The sequence below is a fragment of the Micromesistius poutassou genome, assembly GCF_964030765.1.
Source record: "Micromesistius poutassou genome assembly, chromosome: 15".
Taxonomy (NCBI): Eukaryota; Metazoa; Chordata; class Actinopteri; order Gadiformes; family Gadidae; genus Micromesistius; species Micromesistius poutassou.
Window position 1 is genome coordinate 6,119,660 of NC_140285.1, and position 10,606 is coordinate 6,130,265.

Genomic DNA, 10,606 nt, shown 5'->3' on the forward strand with positions numbered 1-10,606 from the left:
CATGGATGAAAGGTGCTAAAGCTCGGGGCTACATGATACAGATTATAAAATGCCCCCGGGTCCATGTTATTGAAGCATAATTGTTCCCCATCAGCCTTTCACAACAACTCAGGTCGCTGCAGTAATAAGTAGATTGTCCCCTATAGAAGTGTCAGGTTAATAAGCTTATACACTCCCTGGCTTCCGGTCCGGCCTCATCGCCTGCTGCTGCCCCTCAATGAGGGGGGACCACTTACCTTTGACATGTTGACAGCTTGGTCATCATATGGTTTCTGTCTATGCCAAGCCCTTTGAGTGCGTTTTTTGAGTGAAGGGTGACATAAATAAACTTGCCTTGCTCATAATACTGTATACGTAAGGCAAGATATACCAATACCCCTACAGATTAGATCTCTTCCATTATATGTGCCGGCGCATTTACACAAAGCGACTTACAGTTGGAGATACATGTCCTTCATGAGCAAGTAGGGGTTATGTATCAAACTCACGGATGCCTACAGGTAAACTGCAGTCTTTGGGTTTTCTGAGCCCATAACCTTTCTGTGAGTCAACCTCCCTCGCCACTAGACCCGCCGGCCCCCTCACACAAAGCTGTTAGACTCAAGTTAGAAGCAGTTGAGTTCTGTTCACCTCTAGAGTGCCCAGAGTCAGTCGGACATGATAGACCCCGAGCGGGGGAGTAGGAGGGATGGTTAGGGCTAATTGACCGGCCACTGACCGGGGGCCGCTAACAGCTGCCAGCGTTAGCGGCTAATGGCTCCTCATTTGGCCCCTTGGCCCCTACTGCTCAGGTGTCGGGACACACACAGATAATCACACACACCAAACACAGCCACACACTTGTAGACACACAACACACATACACCAACACGTACGCGCACACACACATACACACACACACACACACACACACACACACACACACACACACACACACACACACACACGCTCACATACACGCTCACACACACACACACACACACACACACACACACACACACACGCTCACATGCACACACATATGCACACACACACACACACACACACACACACACACACACACACACACACACACACACACACACACATACACACAAAGACATGCACACAAACAAACCCACACAGGAATGTCCATGCCATTGATATATTTGTGGGTCTTTGACCAGATTTTCTTCCACTGGATATTTAGAGGTTTAAATAAAATTGAAACCTTCATAAATAAAACAAAAACTTCAATACATTGACCTGTACATCCTTAGTAACTTTATTACCAGCTCTGGGTTGCTGTGCTCAGACTTTTCTAATGGTGAGTAAATAAGTCTTCATTTGCGTGGGTTGGTGGGTTAGTTGGCATAAAGGGCAAGATACATCTCTAGTAATATTTAACCAATGGTTTAACCAGAAAGCACGAGTTTGTGTGACCAGTTTGTGTAACACCCAGACATATGCACCCATAGTCCTGATTCTCTATCGTCATCGTGCTTTTATTTGCAACTTCTGTTCTTCTTTTTTTTCATCACCATCATCTCCTCATCTTCTTTCCCTTCAACCTTATTGTGGTCATTATACATTTTTAATCCTCATCCTATTTGGGTGAATTCATTAATATTTCACTAAATCACTGCATCACTCCATATATGTCCCTGTTACTGCATCTCCTTCTTGTATTACTCATTGAGTTCTCCCTCCACACTTCTTCAACACTTGTCCTCCCCAGATCCCCTCTGCTTGGTGAGCAACTCTACCTGGAGGACGTCTCCCCCCGGCACACGTCGTCGGTCAGTGTGCGCCTGTGACTGATGACACATCCACCTCCAACAATAAATCAAGCTCACTAAACGCTCCGGAAGGATTTCCACACCGGGGGGGGGGGGGGGGGGGGGGCGACACGGCGACACGAGGTGACGTATGCAGGGAATGTAACGCCTGATAAGGGATGGCACAGTGAGGAGGGGGCAGGAGGGGGATATAGACAGAGAGCTGGTCACAGATGTCCCTGTCCCTAACACTCCTGTCAGCCATGTTCTGTCACTTCCCTGTCAGGAAGATTTGTTTATCTGAAGGACATTGCAGAGAGAAGATAGCTATAGCGCTGAGCTGTCCTCATCGTCTTTCTGTTCAGCTGGCCAAACGGGAAACTAAGTGGATTATTTTTGCTTTCTTGTGTTGATTTCTTTCAATCGTTTCATTTGAACCAGTATCTCTTTTTTTATGAACAGTCGGTCGTCCACACATGTCTTAACTTTGCCAATTATTGATTGACAAGTCACTCATGAAACAATTAAGCACACTTGGTGACCAGTTAACTGTTAAAAAGTTGTTTCTGTGTGTGACAAATCTTTTTCACATTGGAGATAATTTTGTTTGATAGATGTTGCCAGAAGGGGTTTGTTCTCTCGATGTTTTGCACATTATGGGCAAGTTTGAATGAAAGAGAAGACGGCAGAAATCCCTCATACTGTCAGGTCAAACGTGATATCAAATCTGATGCCATATTGGGCATGACCCTACAAACCTAGAAAGCTCCCAGGTAAATAGTAAATTGAAATGTGTTTTGGTGTGCCTGTTTTTTGTGGCATTCTTCATTGGTTTGAGGACGTCATGGTTGCTCTCATGTTTGCTCTCATTGTGTGTTACACATTAACATAGATCCTTACCTCCTCCTCTTCCTTCCTTTCATCTTATCTCCTGTTATCTTGGCAGTTTATCGTCTTTCAGCACAATGCCTCAAATTATTTTTAGCAAAACAAACATTGAATTCCAATTATTATTATTAACGATATTATATGATTCTTCTAATGATTATGCTTATATCTTTTAAAACTATAGATTTCATTTGACCTTTAACTAGACAGGTTAAGAGGTCAAGTCTCATTGAGGCTTATCTCTTTACCAAGAGACCAGATGAGCAGCAGTACACACATATAAAACTGCACACACAATACAGCCGAATAACATTACAGAACACACACAATGACGCACACGGAAGTGAGACTGTGATCCACCAGCCATGCGTCTCTGTGTCCCGGCCTCATCCAATAACCTTGGCCTGGATACACAGGGCTGCTACCTGACAGTGATACAGTGATGCTCCACTACAGGGCCTTAGGTCTATGCAGGGAAGGCTCCACAAAAGGCTCTCCGGGGACAGACTCAATCTGGAAACACAGCAGTTATGCACAGCGTGTGGACTTGTGCGTCCTGTGTAGTGGTCAACCAAAGGGTATTTTAAACTGTGTGCAAATAAAAAACAAACGAAAATGTGTGTAAAACAGGGATGCTGTTAAACACTCAGAGTGTGACACATGACGTCACACCTCCATTCAACTCAACACGAGTAAAATGGTTCTGTGAAGCGAATGGATGTGTAGGCCTTGCTTGGCTTTGTCCACTGTCGTCTGGCTTGTTTGAATGGACCATCACCCATGTCATCAGCACACTTATAGGTGGATTATGTCATGATCACAATATATGAAGGTTAGAATTGAGTATTTCAGGCATGACAGCAGACTGAAGGTATTGCCTTTTCTCTTTTTATAAACGTACAAAATTAATCCAGCAAAAAATGTGTAAGCAGACATTTACTACTTTGTTTTATGCTCCAGCGGTAGGAATCCTAAAGCAAAAGCTCATCCCAAACATTACCACTGTTGACGATAAGCAGTTCTCAATTCCAACATAATCCAGGCCTCAACGGTATTATCATCCGTCGGAATTCCATCTCTGCACCATCCGGGAAGACGGCAGGAACCAGAACCGGAAGCCCTTATTTGGTCATCAGTGGAGGGGGAGGGAACCTACGTGTGTAGGAGGCACCCAGGGGTCCAGACCTCACTCAGCCTCGTTAACTGAGGTTCCCACGGCGTGGTGGTGGGGCGGTCATGTCTTCCTGCTGCCGTGTGGAAACACATCGGGGCGAGCGCGTTCTAAATGTAACCCTCTCCAGTCGCCACCTCCACCTGATAAGACCCTTTTTACACATTCAGGGACACGGCCGCATATATTTAGCCTGAAGTAATGCTATTTTTAACACCGGACACTGAAATAAACCCCCGCAAGTATGGGAGTATTTTCGCACACTCGTGTCATCTTCCAGATATTGGGGGAAAGTCCTTGGAAATATATTTTGTGTCATTATAAGTAAGAGTACTATGTTATTAGTAATACTTATGGAAGAAACCCAGGAACCAAACAGTATTTGGATAATTTGTTTAATATATATACAGTATATTTCCCATCTATAATATAAAATCTTTCATACTCTCAGCAGGTCAAACATGACATCTGTTGTTAAATGTCATGAATATAATGCTTGACCCTACGTGCACACACACACACACACACACACACACACACACACACACACACACACACACAGTGAGATAACACAACTTGTGTAAATGTGTTTGTTGTTTTTGATTATCACAGTAAGTCTCATCAAACGATAGTGATCAGGCTCCAGCTTGAGACAAGGCCATAGAGTTGGTCTTCTTCGAAATCCTTCATTGTGTGTTTTCATGTCACCAAGGCCCTTTGAACCCGGGTCAGGCCCACTGGTCAGCCCATAAGGTAAATTAACCCATAACATCTTAAAGAATCATGTGAACATTTCCCCTCTTATAAGGCACAAAGCACTGTATGTTTCATATGATTTAAAATCCTGATGATTCATATTTTCCTTTACAGGATTGGACTATTATTAAAAGCACCCCGCAACCAAACAAAATCCTACGTCTCAACACACACCTCTAATTATGCCTCTGAGCCGTAATGACGGCAGAAATTGAAACGGCCATTTAGTGTGTCATTAAAACCTCTTTAGTGCCCGCCTCCCCCTCCCCCACACCTCCCGTCGAGTCCTGACAGATATCAATGGCGGGACCGCGGGCCAACGACACCCCGTCGTCCCCGGCGTCCCCCGGCGACGCCACTTCTACCGTCACACAGCTAATCTTTCAAGTTATTATTGTTTTGAGCGGGCTTTGACGGCAGGCTTCGAACAAAAGCAAAACAACAACTCTTTGGGTGTTTTTTGTTTCTACTTTTCTTTAAAGAAAGCTCGAAATGCGCTCGTCATTCACGCCATTTCTCGGGGGGCAGGGGTCAGACACCCGGGGCAACCAAGCGCCGGCGACAGCATAACAACGCTTTTGGCGGCTTGTGTATGTGCAATAAGGCCCTGTATTCCTCAGACCTTGTAACAACAAACAGGCTGGTGTCTACTTCTGCTTGCTGCTATGGAGTGAAGGTATACTCCCGGCTTGTGTTTGGGGTACGAAGCTCACCCTCTAGTGCCTTATTGTTCATTGGGGTTATACACTTTACATGAGTGAGCTTTTGGTGTGTTTACACAAGTAAGCACCGTGTAACAAGTAGTGTAACAACAAATATGTAGTAACGTTATCGAACAGCATGTAATGACACAGTCGACATCCCCCAAGAGTTAGGGGATGAGTTTAGGAACGGGTGAGTTGAGCACTAGGTTTAGGGTGAAGCTGTTCCATTGCTAATGACCTGTAATCCTACTGTAACAAAGACACTGTGTCCTGTCCATCGCCGCCTTTAGAATCCGGACTAGACCAGCAAATTAGTCCATGTTACTCATTTGTTGTCCTCCCTCCACTGGCCTCCGATAACTGCCACGCCAGATTTTTTCGGAGCTACTGCAGACACATTAGACCCTGCATGGTTTAGCACCTTTCTACCTGAAGGTCTGTGTTATTCCCTAGTGTCTTTAGTTCTCTGCCCTGTCAGTCTTCAGAAGCTGGCCTTCTTTCAATTCCGAATGTGAAAAAATAATTCAGCGTTCAATAATTCATAATTCAGAGTGTTCCCTGCGTCCCTTTCTGTGGAAGAGTCTGCCACCTTTAACCAGGGGAGCTGACTCTGCTGGGATCTCAAATCCAACCTTAAAACCTACCTCTCTACTCTCTTATTTGGCTCCTTCAGCTCTCAGTACAGTAACGGTGGGTTACGGGCTCCACAATGTGTCAATTGATACATGATAACGTTATGAAATTAGTCTTATTGAGTAGAAGCTTCATTAGTGGGAGTATTAGCAAACCTATTAGCACTAGTATGTTTGGATATATAAATAGTCCACAGACAACAAGCGATATAATACATTGTACTTCTCCTCTACAAGTGGGTGTATAGGTATGAGAGAGAGAGAGAGAGAGAGAGAGAGAGAGAGAAAGAGGGTAAATAATCCAAAAGTAGAACTAGGCAAGGCAAGAGGAGCCAGAGTGCTGCCTACACACCTACATGGCAGATATATATGTTTAAATACCTTCACGCAACACCATATCAATCAAATATGCCTCTATGGAAGGAGCTCAATTTCCATCAAACTGTTTGAGTCTTGGCTTTTCAAGCCACTACTGATGGCCTTTCTTCTGTTTGGTTTGTCCAGTCTCCCAGCGTCTCTCCTTGGTCACTCTCTGCCTGGCCTATTTTTACTGAAAAACAAATGTAATTTATGCATAAAAGATGGACAGCAGTTTGTGAAGGTAATCTACCATAGCGATCGTTACAACAGTATAGCTAATGGAAAAATGTATTTCTTCTACTGTTCCTCCATTTCAGAATAAGCCAGCGCTTGTCATTCTGTGGAATTCTGACAATGGTCTTCCTTATTGTTGTTTATTCCCGTAACATGTTTATTAAAGTGTTGGATGAGAGTAGCTATGATCCTTCATCCAACAATTAAAGTGTTTCATGAGAGAATAGCTCTTATCCTATATTTAACACTAGCATGTTTATTAAACTGTTAATGTGTATGAGAGAAGTGCTCATATCCTATATTTAACACTAGCATGTTTATTAAACTGTTCATGTGTATGAGAGAAGTGCTCATATCCTATATCTAATAGTAGCATTTCTATCTCATTAAGTGTTTAATGAGAGAATAGCGCTTATCCTATATCCAACACAAACATGTTTATTGAACGGTTGGATGAGAGAATAGCTCTGCTTCTCCATGAAACATTTATTATTACACCTTGATAACGAGGATATCCCCTGCATCATCCAATCATTTCATCCTCAAATACTTTTATTGTGAAGATGCTAATTTGATCCAGAGATTCATCTCGTATGCCCAGTCAAGCGTTGTGCAGGAGGGGGTGTTTCTATTAGCTTGGGGTCAAAGGTGACGGCTGCGTGACGTAGGCGGGGGACTTTAATTGTGGTAAATAACACAAGTCCCGGGTCATGTGACCAGGCCCTCTGTTAAATGCCACCCCTCATCATGTGGTTAAACTGGCGGGCCATTGACAACATCAAGCACCATCATCCACTGCTCTGCTGAGGAGCAAAGCCTGTTGGTTTGAAGGGAAGTAAACACACTCAGAGTGGATGCTGTGTCTGAGGCGGACATTTCAGGGGCAATAACTGAAATTCATACACACTCTCATACACACACACACACACACACACACACACAAAGTCACATATACTTGTTAATACACTAAAGCATGTGTGATGCATGCACACACACACACACACACACGAACATCCCTCTCTCCCTTTTTCTCTCTCACTCTCGCACACACCAGACATGCACATGCACACACACACACACACACACACACACACACACACACACACACACACATATACATTCACTCACTCACACACATGCCAGACACACACACACACACACACACACACACACACACACACACACACATACACACTCACAAACCTATGCATGTGTGTCTGGAGGGACTGCATGCATTGGCTGCACCCTGAGACTATGGGCGGTTAGTCTGGACTGTCTGTTGAAAGGGTCTTGCTTGAAGACCACTTCCTGATGTTCTGATATGAGAGTGACAGCAGCACAGCTCCAGGAATCTGAGGAATGTTCTCCATCTCTTCCTTGTCTGTCTGACCCCCCCTGACCCCTAGACGTCACCGACTGGCTGATAACATATTGTTCATATTCGTCATCTCCTGCTCTGAATGTGGAGCTGTTAGTTCATGCAAGAGTGGGAAAAATATATGGAAACACATGATGATTTATTTTGTGGCTATGTAAATTATTATTATTTGGATTGTGTGTGTGTGTGCGTGTGTGTGTCTGTGTAACTGTTTGAGTGTATGTGCCAAATCAAGTCTGATAACAGTACATGGTTATGAAACATAACCATGTACTCGGGGTAAACCTTACATTTATCCGCTGAATTCAAATGATTTGTCCCGTCACGGTTAAACAGACAGTGTTTCAAACACATGACCACACCCCAGCTAACGGGCAACATAACTTAACATCCTCAGTGATCAATTCCATAATTAATTAAATAAAAAGGGTGGGAGTAATTCTTAAATGAATAATCAGGCATGCAAACAACAAAAAAAGTTATAAAATTTAAAATTATAAAAAAAATAATAAATAAAAAAAATTGACCTGCGCGCGAATATTTTTTTTGGACCTGCGCGCGCATATTTTTTTTTGGACCTGCGCGCATATTTTTTTTTGGACATGCGCGCCCATATTTTTTTTTGGACATGCGGCAGGTAAAAAAAAAAATATGCGCACGCAGGTCCAAAAAAAACTATGCGCACGCAGGTCAAAAAAAAAAAATGCCCGCGCAGGTCCAAAAAAATATATGCGTGCAGGTCCAAAAAAAAATATTCATGCAGGTCAAATTTTTTTTATTTATTATTTTTTAAATAATTATATTTTTTATATAATTTTTTTAAAATCTTATATATATTTTTTTTATATAATTTTTTTTATATATAATTTTTTTTATACAATTTTATTTTATATAATTTTTTTTTATTTATAATTTTTTTTATTATTAGTTTTCTGGGGAACAGTCAGCCTCCTATCAACTGTATCAATCATTAAAACAAAGTCCTCATCTTCAATCATTGGGACTGCTAATCCTGTGTGTAGGCCTACAATGCATTTTGCTCTGGCGTCCTCCTTGGTCTGTTGTTGTTCTGGGATGCACTAGCTTTATTTGCACTCAGTGGCCCATCCTCGGAGGCCTTCTGTACCTGTGAGGTACAATGGAGGGGGGTCCGATTTTTCTGTCTCTCATCCACTCCCGTCTCTCACTCAAACATACGCGCACACACAGCTCCAAGTTGTCTCTATACTATATTTCTGCTCCTTTCTCCCGTCACAACATTACTGTATGTAACCGTAATCTGTTGCGTGGCTTTCCCACTAATATAGCTTTCTTTATAAAACATTAGTATTAATTTTTAGTGTTTCTCATGTCACAGAAACGACAGTGAATCCTGTGTTTCTGTGCCCCGCTGTGGTGTCGACAGCACAGAGCTCCGGTACCGTTACAGGACAGCGGTGGTTTCTTTCAGCTTGTATTGTATTCCAATTCTAGCGAAAACACACATAACATTAGCTTGAAAGAAAAAAAACTGTTCAAGTATGCTTATCTTTGCGTGAATTTCGGGATGACTCGTCTGCCAATGACTTCAAGTTGGTTGTGTTTTAACCGGTGATTGTTGCGCCAAACTGTTTACAAAGGGACACTTACTTGCGACGCAGCAAGTGCCTGCTAGTTGACCTGCCGAGCGGGACGATCAGTACTCCCCCACATAAAGAGCTTAGTTCTGATTGGATCGCTTCCCCAATCGTCCCGCTTACATTTTCGTCTCGTTTTTATTAGTTAACGAAAGTGTCAAAAGATTTCGTCGTAGTTTTTGTCATCCTAAATTGATCTTTATTTAGTTATCGTCTCGTTTTCGTCAGACTGTAGACCCCCCCCCCCCCCACCCCCAATGTTTTCTCAATGGATCTCCACGAATCACACAAGTGGCCAATTTTGTTTAAAAAACGGCGAATTTCGCCGAAAGGTGACTAGTTTGCATGCCAGATAATACTGGCATAGATGACTCACAGGCAATATGTATCACAGCAGGCAACTTAAAGTTTGCAAGAGGGATGCATCTTATATTCTTACGTCTATAGTATGAAATTGAATGTAATTGTATGTCTGTTTGTATGTATGTATTTTAGTAAATCATTGAAATAATATATTTTGTGATCATGCGACATTGAAGGTAGTACAGAGTACACAAAAACACAAAAATATATATAGAAATGTAATAAAAATGTTCATCATGGATTTTATTTACCCATAGATTTACCCAATAACTTCGCCAAGGTATTTACTTGGCAAAATACAGAATACACATCATTTAGCTGATAATGAAACCTCACAAATCATATATATATATATATATATATATATATATATATATATATATATATATATATATATATATATATATATATATATATATATATATAAATACTAATATATTTACAATTTCTTAAAAGTAACAATAAAGAAAAGACTACACCTAATATTTGTAATATTAAATGTTGCTGTAAATATGTAATGAAATGATTAAATAAATATGAAAAATGTTTTTGTAATTAAGCATTATAGATAATTTTCTATTTGACATAATGACAAACTGATAAATCAAAAAGGCAATATGTGTTACCTAATGCTAAATGGTGTTGATATCATTGGAATATCAAATTTGTACTGAATACTTTAAGTAAAGTGAAGATTTCAATAATTTTGTCTTATTTGGTACCATATAAACCAGACTCTCCTTAACA